Consider the following 12,604-nt stretch of genomic DNA (forward strand, 5'->3'; position numbering starts at 1 on the left):
GTCGATGAAGATCTGCCTAAGTGTCAAACAATGGGAGTCTGATATAGTCCACAGCAATAAAAATATCCCCTTCCAGCACACCAAAAAATTCTCTTTATGTATGCACTAGGGAAGATTATGAAACATGAATGAAAATGCCAACCAAGTCTGTATCAGTTTTACATCAGACACAAACAACACCAGCTCTGAGCTATTTGAGGACCTGGCTAGGATCAGTAACTAAAAATAGAGGGAACAGTTGAAGCCAGATTGTAGCAGGACAAGATTAATTCTGCCGAAGAAAAAGGGAGGATTTTGAAAGGTTTATCAACATTCTGCCTTCCTATTTTATTCAAAGAATTTGCTCTTTTATCTTTCAAACAGGTCATACCTTGATTTTCTGCATGACTTCTCAGTTTCTGGCTGCACAACAGCAAACCTCACTCTTCAGCTGACTGTTCCTTCAGTAAATATGATACAGAAATAAAATCCATTTCCTGCTGAGTAGACAAAAAAACCAAAATCTGATATCAACACCTCAGAATTATGGAAAACATTCAGGCATCATGATTTTAAAAACCAAGAGATAATATAGCTCTCTCTATAATATGAAAATGTTCACATGCATTCATACATAAAAAGTAAGAAACTTTGTGGGCTTTTTCATAAAACCACACTTCTTGAACTGGAAATAGCACCAAAGGGCCATATCCCAGAACATCTTATACTCATTTGGTGCAGAATTGAGATGATTTTGATATTTTGCTTTATTGTGAATATCTGAAAACCTTATATTATTACTTACAAATATTTTCATAATTTAATTTAGAAATTATTTAGTATTAATTTAGAAAAATTAACTAAAAGTTAATAAGTGCATAAGACAAGAATACAAGTCTTATTTCTATATCAAGGCATATTCTTTAGTAGATCCAACAATTCAGGAAAAGACAAAAAAGAAACAAAAAAGGAGAATCTAATCACAGTCTAATCTGTGAAAAATGTTTTCATATCACAAACTGTATCACAAACTTCAGTGGAGAAAGCAGTAGAAACCATTGCTGAAAATTTATAGTTTTTTGTATATTTGCATTAAAATTACATGAAATTCTATAATTGCATTTAAAAATGTTGGGAGCAGAAGAATAACAAAGTCAACTAGTCTGGGACACAGAAACTTAATTAACACAATTCAGCACAGTGCATGAATACTTTTTCTGTACTGATAAATCAGGCCTCCTTACTCGAACAAAACAAATGAGCTGACTTTCTGCCAAGAATTTTCTGAAGTGATTTGAAGGGGAAAGAATCTGCTCTCCACCCTAAATCATTCTGTGCCAGGGAAGATATGCAGCTGCTGTTGCTACGGTCTGGATACTGTTGGCTCAGAAAGAAGTGAGCAGGAATTGCAGCTTTCATGACTGTGTTGTCAGCAGAACTAGTCTTTAGACTATGGAAAGGACAGCATCAGTTTTGATTGATGCTTTTCTCAAAACAAATGTCTAGATATTTGCCAAATGAGGACAGAATGTAATAGACCTCAATTATATTCATTTCAAGGACAAGCAAGCTAGGACTTTAAACTTTTAACTCCTCACAATCTATCTTTTTCTATAAATAATATAATTTACATTGCTCCCTTGTTAGTAAAATAGTCTTCATGCTGGTGTCTATATAAATAAATAGATCCATAAATCTATAAGCATAAATATATAAAATAGAATCATTGAGTTTGCTGAGTTGGTAGGTACCCAATATAAAGGGGATATAAAGGCCATATCTCATCCCTAAAAAGATATTATAGTGTAAGTTCCCATCACAGAATCACTACCAAGGGCATCATTAACTTCTTGATGGTAATGCCAACCTACCAAATACAGGAAACAAGGGGAACAGGAAACAGCCACTTTTCATCTTCTCCTTTTCACCTCTCCATAAGAATTTGTGTTTACACCCTTTAAGAGCTAAGCCTGTCCAGACAAATTTGTTCAGTGTGATTGTGGTGACTATGCCCCGTGGGCTGCATCTTTAATGAGAGATGGAGAGCAGGACCAGGAAGGAGTTCCTGGTGGGCTTTGAGAGCTGTGAATCTTCCTTTCCCATCCTTACCTGAGCTGCAGGTCAGGTTTGATGTGCTTCATCTGCTCACAAACAGAACTGTGGATGGACCAGGCTGTGGAGTTGGGAGCACTTCCCATGCCCAATCCCTCCTTCCTGAAGGAATTACTGCGTTAGGCGTGTTTGTCAGGAGCTGAAGATTTACAGGGTGAATCGTATCAGCACGTGGTCATAAGGCTTCCTCTGCACTCAGTCAGCTGACAGTCATAGAATCTCTTGTTCTGGTTCTGTCAGCTCCAGCATGACTTTCAGAAAACACCAAAAACAATCCAGAGACAGCTGGACAGTGTTTGGATTGGATAAGATTTATAAAGCTGTTACGATGATTATTACCATAATAGTTTAACAAGAAATAAGACAAAATCCATTGATTTGCTGGACAGCTAGATTGATTTACTAACAAATGTGGAGAAATAATGAAATATAAATCACAGAAAAAAGAGTGATAAATGGCAATGATATCTACTGTGCAGCTAAAACAGTTTACTTGACACAAAACATCTTCTCAAACAAACAGAAAATCATTCAAGATTTTGGAATGTCTCCCAAATAACAAAGAAAAAAATTTAAAAATCTGATTCAATAAATAAAAGGACAAAGCTCTTGAAGAGAAAAACTTTTATATTGATGACACACTGTGAGAAATATTTGACTATTTGGAATCCATATTCCACAATTATTTAAAACATTACTTAAGAAAAATGTATTATCTGGAAGTTAATTACATGTTCTTACTTGCTACTTACAACATGTAACAACAAATCAGACTGACTGAAAAGGAACAGGTAGAACTTTCAAGATCCTTGATAAGATAATAGCTGTATTTTCTTTTCCAACCCAGAAAAAGTACACATTCTTATGCAATTAATATTATATTGAAACTGTATATATTCTTTTTTCTTGGTGTTGCATTGCTTTCTGAAACTTCTGCTTTTCTATATTACCATGCATGTACCCACACACCCACACATACATTTGTGTGTCAACTACAGAATTTTCTACTGAGTCACATACCTGCTGGAAACTGAGACAGCAACCATTGACTAAATCAATTTAGAACAATTTAAAAGTTGTTCCTTCACAACACTTTTTTTACTAGTGAAAATGTGAAAAACAATTATTTGAAAGATTTTCAATAAATTCATTGAATTTATATATATAAATTAATAAAGCAAATTCTTTTTGCATTTTCAACTAAAGTGATTTAAACCATTTTCTCCATACCACACAACACAAGAGGCAAATGAGAGCACTCAAATAATTACAAACCTATCAGACTTATGAATTTAAGGTCATAAAAATTCTTTATACCTACAACAGTACTTCAGCCAAGTTCAGTTGAATCCCATACCAGTGTTGCTTACAATACCTGACTATTAGCCAAAAACCCAAACAAGCTTAAGTCTGGCAGATTTTGAGGACAAAAGCTCTTCCTTATCTGGACAAACCATTAAACAACAAAAAAAGGAGGTCAGACATTCTCTGCCCTCAGTAGGGAAATTTAAAAATTCAAAAGGCTGAATCATGCTTTTAAAAATCTTACCTCTCAACCAGATCTTTGACAGAAATGGCTTAATTAAGTGTATAGATAGATAGATAGATAGATAGATAGATAGATAGATAGATAACACCAAAAGACAGAATAGAACCACCATAACTGTTAAAAAATCAAGACCAGAGTGTTTTGTCTCTCATATGTTACATGAAGAGGGAGTACTAACACTGTTGGAAATGTGCAGAAGCCAAAGAAGCCAAGATAAAACAGATGAAGTTTATTTATAGCAAATATTAGGACTTTCATGGATGTATGAAAGCCACAAATTCCAAATTAGTCTAAACAATATGTTGTAAAACATAAAGAAAAAAAAATTATAATTTTTCTATGTCTCAAAAATCCACAAAGGACTTAACAAAAGCATATAACTACATACAGCAAAAGCTAAAGTAAGTAATAGTCCTATGGGAATAAAGGACAATACTCCAACTGAATTCAGTGGGACCAGGGTTAGAGCCTCTGGGTAAATAAATGTCTGTGTTTGTGAGAGCTGTATTCACAAGGTTTATCTGAAAAACCTGAATCTGTCTTTCGAGCTGCTCAGTGTGGCAGAGTGCTGCCCATGTCCTGCAGCAGCCACAAATACTGTGCCAGGTAGTAACCAGCATGGTCACTGTGCCCAGCACAGCAGACTGAGCAGCTGACTGAAAACAATTATATTTTCTTAGAACTCTTAGATGAATTCATGTTGCTGACTCCTCATTGGCAGGAGAGAATAGCTGAGAAGTTTAGCAAACATTATTATCACCACTTGCCTCTCTGGTGTCCATGGTCTACAATAGATAGCTTCTGGCTGGGTGCACTTCAGTTCAGATCCAGAGGTTTGATCATCTGACTAATTAAATAGACCTATTTAATTTAGTATATGAGATCCAGCTGCATTTATGCTTCTCATTTTGTTCAAATAAACATGCAGAAACCAAATGGGGAAAGCCACTAAAAGGGAAAGCCATTGCTTTTAAAGTGCTACTAAAAGTGACTGCCTAAAATAATATCATGGCTTTCATATCAAAGCCTTATTTCTGTCATTTCAAAGCAAAGAGTCTGCCATTTAAAGGTGTGAGCTTTAATATTTTTCTCTTAAAACCAGCAGTAACAGTTTACAACTTCCACCATGGCAGCAAGGCTGTCACTCTGAATGCCATCATAGCACTGTAACTTTTTTCTTTTATGGTTTTTAGATCAGTCCTTGCTATTGAATCATGACAAATGATATTGTTTGTAATTTCATCACACAGGATTTTACCCTCACCAAAGCACAAGCCAAGTCTTGCATTAAATCAAACCCTTGCCAAAAGTATTAACTCACAAATCAAAATGCCAGCTTTTCCAATCAGTCCTACTTGTTCTAATCCCATGTGTCCTACATGCTATTTTATCTAAGTGTCTTCCAAATCAAGTGTTTCATTGCACAAGGCATCAAAAAGTTTGGGCCAGACCTTGAACAAACATTCCATCTAGATGTCCAGTCTTATTCTTGAAGTGGGCAGTGCCATATTTCTTGGAATTAACTTAAAAAAAAAAAAAAAAAAGTTACTAAACCAGATCATAGACATTTATTAAATAAACTACAGCCTTGAACTCTCTTGTAGATTTGACACCTGGCAGGAAAAACAGGAGAGTGAACAGGAAATCCCAAAACTAGAAGGTTCTTTCTTATCCTTATTGCTTAGGATGCAAGTTGCTGTTTTTCATATTTGCTGAACTACTTTATGGAGGGCATATGCATTTTTAGGGGTGGGATATTTATATGTCTGCTACCTTCTTGAGGACTGCATATACAGGATCAATCTCAGAAGCTTCTTTAGAAGTCACCAGGACTTTCAACTCCAAAAGAAAATCACTGCTATGAGAAATTCCATATTGTTCTCAAACATCACCCAAAGAATGGAATCAGACATTATTTGTTCCCACAGGGGACTTCTACAGCACACATCACCTGGTGATCTCATATTTTAATGGCATTACAGGCTGTGAATTGCCATTTTATTAAAAATAACAGACTGGTTTTTTTAATGGCAGCTCAGAACAACGCAATTGTCTCATTTTTTCAGTATGAAATACACAGATCTCGTTTAATATCCAAAAGTATTTTTGAGCAAAACCCCTAATGCTGAAGAGTTTACTGCAGTTAGTTGTAACTATGGCTGCACACTGTGAAAAGGGTGGGAACAGGAGTCTGACGTAGTGACAGTACAGGATTGATACATGTACAATGTTAACCATCATTACCTTAATCATGGTTAGATTAGCTTTAGCTGGCTGCTGTTTTTTTTTTTCAAATGTTGGGATTGGTAACATGGGGGATTGATAACATGGGGAATGAGCAGAATGATAGAGGACAAAGTCGACCCAGATCTCTGCCTTCTTTCATGTTTAAGCTATTGCAAGATTTTTTTCTTCTACTTAGCTTTGAGTTCTTAGGGAATAAAAGCTATAATCATGTTCCTCATAAACAATGAGCCTCTGAAATGCTGCAGACAAAACTTATTTACCAAACAATACTCACTTGTATCCAAATGAAGTTATAGCAATTGGAATGTAGACACTTTCAAATATGTCCTACTCTTCTACCTCACAAAATAATTGAGATAAGTAAGTATGAAGGTATGTTTTAATTTGTATCACAATGCCTATAGGTCATAATCAAGATAATGAGTCCCTTCACCCACTATCAGAGCACACAAACTAAGAGCTAAAAACTATCAGGTACACTTCACAGGGTGCCAATACATTAATAGGTACTGTCTGAACAGCTTAAACAAATCCAAATGTATCCTGCACTCAACTGAGCAAAGAGACAGATCACTGATCAACAGCAAAAGCTAAGCTCAGACCACAGCTACTATTCTTCTCAGGAGCATGAGTGGGCTATCCAATTCTGGAACAGAAGGCTGCTCCTAGGTGTAGGTGCCAACAAATACATTAACTTATCACTTAAATCCCTCAGCAGGGAGACCTTGGGATTGGTCTGTGCTGCCAGAATCACTTATTTATCTATAGCCAGCAGTGAGAGCTGAAAGAGTTTTGGCTGTCTGATGAACAACCCAGGCTCAATTAAATGTCCTAACCAGCATAACTTAGAGGCATGAACTTGCAAGCCTGAGACATTGGAAACCAGATGAAAGTGAGCCCTGAAACCAACACAGTTTAGGTATCTAGACTTGTTGCAAATGTACACAGTGACTCTGCATGACAGGAAGCAAGTCGAAGTTGCACCAGTTCCTGCTTTTATGTGAGTTTGAGCAACTTATTCACTGAACTTACTGTTCAGACTGAGACAATACTAGGCAAAAGACAGGCAGAAATCCTGCAAGCCAATTGGAAAATTTTAAAGTGAAATGACAGGTGAGTTTGGATGTTTTGAAGAGTCAGAGGCAGAACAAAGTTAGTTTAGAGCAATTTTAGATTCAGATGCTGCAAGCATGACAGAGTTATGTTTTCAGTGCCAAAGTCCTAATTGGTTTAAGCCCTATAAACAAAACAGAGTGGAAAAATATTAACACATTAGTGCTGGTGGATCAAAGAACAGAGAGATTTCCCAAGACCACTCTGGGAAGAGACAAGAACTGAGTGTACATTTCTCAAGTCTTAGCTCAGCATTTCCATCATAAGGTTCTTTTTAAAAGACTTGTTTTCCAACAAATCTTTCCAATAATATATAGTCCAACCCCCCACTGAGAGTAGGTCAAATTATCATCAAAGATAACTACCATGAACAGACTCTGTTTTCTCTTTCGTTGTCCTCAACTACCTAAACAAGCTGAGCATCTTCTTGTAGATCACATTTTCTAGATGTCTGATAAAATCTGTTTGTTTGCTCTGAACTCTTTCCAATTCGTACACATCTTCTGAAGTGCACCAATTAAGATTAGTTTTGGGCACAGCACCAGGCACATTAATGAGAATGGTGATTATTAAAAACTCTCTCAAAACATTTAAGTTTGCGCACTTACAGTATACACAAATAAGCAGAAGGAAAAATAAATAAAATCTTTTGGAACATTAATTTTCCCCAAAGAGTTCTATCACCTACTCAAAGATGCTGGTAAACAAGGTCAGACCATTACTCAGACAGTATTTGAAGTTACAGAAAGAACAAATAACTGACATATTTTGGCAAAGTCTCACATCAACCAGAATGGGGACAACGATCTAATTCCACTGAAAGAAAAACAGTTAGACAGTCTGTCTCTACAGAACTAGAAATTCAGAAGTGTATAGACCAATATCAAAACCTGCCATTATCCTGAAAAATTAAAATTACCTAATCTAATGGTACTGTGACACCAGTTATAAAGTGTCTCACTATATAGTAGTACTGCTTGAAGACAATACTGTATTTATCTCAAGTAATGTGTCTGAATATGAGTAAAAAAAAAAGATGCTGTTTTTCAGGAGGAATTTGCTACCATGTAAAAGGGTAATGCTAGCTGCAACAGAATGATTTTTACAAGATAAGAAGTAGTGCATATCAAGTCATATTTTGTCAAAATGTGTTTGGGTGCAGTTTGTCCTTGGCTAGGAAAAATTATGCTCACACTCAGACTAATGACTCTCTATCTCTAACACAGTGGTTTATGAATCCTAACATAACTAATACCAAAATTTAGGAAAAATAATCTAACAGTTTCCTGTTAATAGAATCCACCAACTTAATACAAGTTTTGATAGTTTGAAATGGTGGTGTACAGGTATTTAGGTTCATGTGCAGGATACAGCTGCACTCTTGCCTGGCACAGTCAGGCATTGTCACCTTAAGATTAAAAAAATACTCAACAATGAAGGGATCATATATCAGAAACAAGGCAAGACATCAACAAAGTTATTGCTAAGCTGGAAAACACCTTGTTCTGTGGCAAATACAATTTTCTGTCAAGATGAAACTTAAGTTGTGAAGTAGAAGCCAAAACATACTTGTCTTCTTAAAGAAACAGCAAAGACTGTTTACCTCTTCCCTATATAAGATATTCAGAGCCTACACGAAGACATGAGTTATCATTAACAATAAGAAAAAATACATTTGGGGTTGTTTTTTGCCACACTAATACAATAATGTGTTCCCAATTTTTTTGGGCAGCAAGCCACATGAAGTTAATTAATGGACACATTTCCAAGCTGTAAGTGGAAAAGCACTGGAAAATTCAATTTATCCTAATTTGTGCCCTTTCTGTCTCAAAGAGAGGACTGGGTAAATGTAAATTTAGAAATATGTGCAACTCATAGGAGGTATAATACTTGATGTATTTAAACTTAATTAATCTTTCTGCCTTTTGAAAGCCTTGTTGGCTTTTGAAAGCTACATGCTCAGGAATTATTCTGCCTTGTCAAAGAGAACAACATTAGTGAGAAAAAGCACTCAGGCAGCAGCACAGAAAGAAAAAAAAAATAGAATAAACTAATTTTGTGTTAAAAGTGCAATTAAAAAACAACCTAAAACAATATTGCTGCACATCTTGGAAATTACTTATAGAAGTCTTCCTGAAATTGTCAACATTTCGTGCCATCAAGTGTTTAACATACATCAGAAAAACTGCAACTAGTCAGTTACTGACCAGGTTTAAGGTAGTTCCTTTCCTCAATGTGTGAAGGACTGAATTCAGTGGAAAAACTCCCGACACACTGGCTTTGCATGATCCAGTTTACACTTGTACTGCAATCTCCTAACAGTGATTTTCGGAAGTTGGTGGTTTGTTTTGGTTCATTTTGTTTTGTTTTGTTTTGCTTATATTTTTGAGAAAAAACCAGCAACAATAATTTTAGAATTTTATATGGCAGATTTTGCATTAAACCACACAGAAAAAAAATGTATTAAACTCAAGTAGGCATGTCAGGCCAGCAGTACAGGAAAACAGCCCTTTCACAATCTAAATACTCTGACAATGTTAAAGGCCAGAAAAGATTTAATAACTGACCATCATGGGACAGAGTCAATTCCACTATCTAATTATTAAAAAATTAAGCTCCTTCACAGAGGTCATTTGACTTGAGTCTTTTGATTGAAGCCTGTCCAGCTTTGTCAGATGCTTGTTGCAATTTAAGAAAAAAATCACATTGGCTGCAACTCAGTTTTGTCACCAATTATTTGCAGGTATTTCAGTGAATGACAGTGAAATTTAGAATCCATATATATATATATATATATATATGTAAAATTTATGCTAGATGTGTATTTTCAAGATTTGCTTTTTGAAAGAAAATGCCTTCTCATTCCCATTAGAATGCCATTCAGATTGACTGAAAATGCAATTACAAGTTCTTAGCTGTTGTCCAAGTCTTGTGTTTGCTGTTTGGCCACTGTCCGTGCAGCAGGGGCAGCTGCTGAAAAATAAAAGCAATACCTTGGAAACAGCAAAGGCTAAATATGTGGATCACTCTCATGCATAACATTTTAGGAAAAAAAAAATCTAATTCAGTTGCTACCCAGAGGACAATGTAATGGAACAAGAACAGATTTTCACATCTTTGCAGAAAACCCAAACAGTTGTTTGGTATAAATGAACTATATCAGAATAATTAACTCTGCCTCAAAAGGGATATTATTTATGTAGAAATACACACACTTTCTTCTGCTTTTTTAACCATTTCTCTTTCAAATAGTGTCTTATCTCAAACCTTCAGGAATGTATTAAATCACTCAGATTCAAGGTGACTTACCATTAAAAAATTACACATCCAAAATCATTTGAGTTCTCACTCTGTTACTACATTAATATTTTATCCCTGCCATTTCATTGAGTTCCACTTTTGTTAGCTTTTGTTAACTAATTTTCTTTGCATTTTCTTTCATAAAATAAATCAGAAAATAAACTAGTATACCAAGAAAAATAAAAAAAATTGGTCTGTGACTTTCCTCAATGTGGCAAGACAAGGATGCTCCTTAACAAAATTGGTGTGCTACATCTTGAGAAAGAGGAGAGAAAACAAAATACTTGTATTTGAGAAAGGCAAGTTAAGTCTCCCTTCATAAATGTAGTTTTAAATTTAATTATTAATATATCTTTAGGGAACTTGCTAGTTCACATTTTTATATTATTATTAATATTCAGAACAAGTTAAAATGTTTTGGCACTTTAAAATAAACTTTAATTTTACTGAAAGTAAATATCTGGAAACTTCTCTGGATATTGCAGGAAACACATTACTTAATATTGTGCTGAGTTAAACAGAATAATCAGTTGTGAACAGAGCTATATCAGTCAATATACCTTTTTATTCCTAGTAATTTTTTCTGAAACAGGGATGCAAATGAATCATGTTTTTGAGGCTCCAAAATTTTTATTTTTTGTAGCCAAAATTGCTTTAAATTTAACAAATTCCATGCAATTACTACTCCATCTAGTTAATAATTTCTTAATATATACCAAAATAGTATTTTCTTTAAATTCTGGAGAGGAAAAATAACACACTTGAAAAGAACTATGCTGGTGCATATTTCATTGTTGTATGTTTCATCTTGTTTATCTCTGAGGAATAACTAGAATTGTCAGAAGGGATAATAATGACAATGGTAATTATAATGGTTATAATAATAATAATTTATAATACATTAATATTCTGATTTCTGTCATTCAAAAAAATACACATTTCTCCTTTCAACCCTGATTTCATTTTTCTCTCACCTACAATCCACTAAAGTCAGAAAACTGATATATAGTATTATTTTCTGTAAATAGGATGCATCCCAGAGGCCATATTCATAAAGGAGATGTTTTGTGCACAGTAAGTTCTGTAATTCACTCAGTACTTGGTAGAAAGCCAAAGGAGAGTCCTACAGTTCACACACAGAGATGTGCAAGATAGGACTCACCCTTTAAAAACACAACTGAGCATATCTCCCACATGTGTTTCCCACATAGCTTTTTCTGTAGGAATCTCTCCACCTGGAAATTCAGAACTAAGCCTCTTCTTCAAGGTCTTACATCAGACAGAGAAATAACTATGGAAAATCCTGTGTTTTCTGAACTAAAATTCATGGGCTTTTACTCGTGGCAGAAGCTCATTTCCTTCTGCTATACCTCAAACAGATGAGCATGAAATACAGACTTAGACTTAGCTGCATTATTTGTGATATTACCAATATTTTAGTGAACATGTCACAAACTGGCCCACCAAAGCAACAGATATCATCTAATTTGAAGGCAGAAGACAAAAAAATACATAAAAGCAGGTTCAACCATATCTTTTGTCATTGCATCAGATTTGTGCTAAAAAACTTTATGTGTTAAGCTGAATGTGCAGGATGTAGAAGAAAAAGTGCAATGCATTTTTAAAGGCTTTTAAAGAGCAGCAGTACACTGATTTCTACAGTAAATATTGAAACGTTCTGTATTAATATTTAATTGGTTAAAACTCTCCTGTATAAGTCATAAGAAAAATGAAGTTTTAAAAACAACAATTAAAAAATAGCATTACTCTCATCTATGCCTAAAAGATTTTAAATAGCAAATTGCATTTACAGAAGTATAAATTTTATATCTCATTTTAAAGCACACAACATGCACAAATTGCTAGTGAAATTTTAATAAAAATCTGGCGACAATGTGTCGTAGCTGCATTACAAGAGAATAATAAGTTATATAAGGCAAAGTTAAACATTTCCTAGTTTATTCCCATTAGCAGTTTAAACAGTCATAGAAGGAATGGTTTACCAAGATTGCCATGTTCTACCAAGGAGGCACATTGTCCTAAAATTGGAACGCATTTAACTGCATTAAACATTGGGATTATTCATAAAGAAACAAATTGTACTGTATTGTAAATACCTGGCAATAAAAAAGGACTTTCCCAAGATGTTCAAACACATGCATGAATTTTTAAATCTATTTTATTACTAGTATACATACAATACAAAAGAAGAGGGGATTTTCAGAGACAAAAAAAAGTTCTAGGGCTTGAGATACAAAAAAGGCCTGGAGGTAAGAATCCAAGAAAGATCAGAGAGGAGAGTCA

Source organism: Erithacus rubecula (genome assembly GCF_903797595.1).
Source record: "Erithacus rubecula genome assembly, chromosome: 3".
Taxonomy (NCBI): Eukaryota; Metazoa; Chordata; class Aves; order Passeriformes; family Muscicapidae; genus Erithacus; species Erithacus rubecula.